The sequence below is a fragment of the Alligator sinensis genome, unplaced genomic scaffold (assembly GCF_000455745.1).
Source record: "Alligator sinensis unplaced genomic scaffold, ASM45574v1 scaffold1462_1, whole genome shotgun sequence".
In the NCBI taxonomy this organism is placed as follows: Eukaryota; Metazoa; Chordata; order Crocodylia; family Alligatoridae; genus Alligator; species Alligator sinensis.
Genome location: NW_005842850.1, coordinates 339,915 through 342,213, shown reverse-complemented (window position 1 = coordinate 342,213; position 2,299 = coordinate 339,915). Strand labels below are relative to the sequence as shown.

The 2,299-nt window shown below is 53.9% G+C and overlaps 1 protein-coding gene across 1 annotated transcript in view; it reads right to left on the bottom strand.

Moving 5' to 3' along the window:
- Positions 1-2,291, bottom strand: part of LOC102386460 (interleukin-36 receptor antagonist protein-like) — a 13,060-nt gene extending 10,769 nt beyond the window's left edge. The window contains exon 1 of the mRNA XM_006035524.3: positions 2,162-2,291. The gene's annotated coding sequence lies outside the window, so the exon portion shown is untranslated. The remainder of the gene's footprint in view (positions 1-2,161) is intronic.
- Between the last annotated feature and the right edge of the window lie 8 nt (positions 2,292-2,299).

Here is a 2,299-nt window from a genome sequence, read left to right as displayed (position 1 = left end):
GGGCGGGGGGGCACTGCAGCCACCTGAAAATTCCCCATAGCCCCCACTCCCAGCGCCAACAGTGCCTGCCCTGAGTGCAGCCCAACCCAGCCCCCCCACTGGGAAGAGCTCAGTGCTGCCCTGGGCCCAGCCCGCAGCGGCAGCCCGCCTTCACCCCACACACAGATCCAGGGGCACATGTTCCCCATGCTCTCCCTGGGTGTGCGCAGTGGCCCAAACCACTTCCCCTACCCGGCCCCCCAAACGAGGCACAGCTCTGTCCTGCGCTCTGCACGGCCCTGGATGGGCAGCCCCTGTCCCTACTCCTGCCACTGCCCCAGCTCCTGCCCAACTCGCTCCCTCATGCAAGGCCTCCATTTGCCCCGACCATGCCCTTTCTCTCCCTTTGCCCATTCCCCCACAACAGACTTACCAGCTGGATGCCCCTCTCAAAGCTGCTGGACTGCATATTGGCACTAGATTAGTATCCGTGGGTATGGTTCATTAAAAATCAGCCATTGATATTGGCCCAAAAAATCTGTATTGGTACACACTTAATATATCTCTATATCTCTATTATATACATATATCAGATGTTTATCTATAGATGGAATATATTTATTTGTGCTTTGACATTGAACTGATTTATAAAAATCCTAGAGAGGAGGGGCTGGAAGGAACCTCTGGAGGTCACATCTATTCCAAACCCCTTCCTGAGGCAGGATCAGCTCTGTCCAAACCTTCCCAGACACATCCATCATCTAAACTCTTCATAAAACTACTATCAGCCTGGACACAACACATCACACCTAACTCTGCCACAGGGAAAGCAGGAGGACCACAGTGGCCAAAGTCCTGCTGTGGTAAAAGGTTGCTAATATACACTAGAGAGATCCCTCCAGCCCAAACCAATCTGACCGGGAAGGGAAATTCCTTCGTGACCCCAAATGCAGTGTTAATTAAAGCCTGAGCAGAGGGACAAGACCCTCTAGCCAGGACCCTTCTGGTTTCAGTCCCAGTAGGAGTACGTGGCACAGCCTGATCCCCATCCCCAGCCTGGGCTGTACCCAACACCCAATGCCTCCTCTGACACATGTAGCAAAAAGCAGGGCTGGGGAAACCAGCAAAGCCCAGAAACCTGGGAAATGTCCATAGCAGAGCATACTGGCCATGCTGGACTGGATAGGCAGAGAGACTGGAGAGCTCTGAGCTTCTCTTGGGAATCACTGTGTTTTTGAAAGCAGCGGGCACCAGGCTTTTTTGGCCATCAGGCAGCCAGTTGCTAACAGTGATCCCCTTCCCCTGCCTGAACTGCTGCTCTGTTTTCTGTTCCCTGTCTCTTCTGCCCGTCACCTCCTCTCCTTTTACATACTGACATTGAGGCAGCCCAAAGGATCTCACATCATACGGGGCTTAGACCCAAAGAGTAATCCATTCACCTCTCCTTTTGGAGACAGACAGAGGGAACATACAGGGACTGACAGAGAGCAGATGGATCTTTATCTCAGGCATGGGAGATTGCCCTATTGATAGGGGGCTTTCCCAGCAGCCTGCTTTTCACTTGTATGTCTGAGCTCCTTCTGAGATGATTTGTGGAGATTTCAGACTGGATCAGGTGCTTCGTGGATCAGAAGCCAGGATCACACTGGATTAGAAGCTCTTCATCAGAGCCCAGTGTTGTCTGTGGGCTGAAACTTGGGCAGAAATTCCTGCTCCCAGGTGGGGATGTCTGGGGAACATCCTGGTATAAGCCCTGTTCTCAGCCCTAGTGTTGAAGAGGCTCAGAAACCACAGTTCAAGCACTGCCCAAGGGAGCTGCTTTGAACATAAGAACATCAGAGCTGCCAAGGACTGAGACAGACACTCTGTCCATCCTGCTCAGGCTCCTGTGTCACACGCCGGCAAAGAGCAGAGTCTGGAAGGGAGAGTGAGATGGGTCTGAGCAGGGTTTGTTCCTTTCTCACTTGTAGCCTCCAACATTTAGGGTCTGCTCTGAATCAGAGGCTGCGCATCTCACTCCCGTGCCCAATAGCTACTGATGTCCCTTTCCTCCCAGATAATGTCCAGTCCCTTGGTGAATCTGGCTGAACTTTCTGCTCCCCTTACATCTGGCGGCAATGAGTGTGTCCCAGGGGAGCTGGGATGCCAGAAGGCCCCCGGGGCAGCAAAGGGTCCCGCTTACCTCCTGCAGGGCCGGAAGAGCCGAGGGAGGCTCACGCGCCGAGAATGCCGGTGTGGGTTGTCAGCTGGGTGTTTATCCGGCTGCGGCAAAGCAGCAGGAGCAGGGGACGCCTTCCGGGAGGAACAAAAGGCGGCCCGG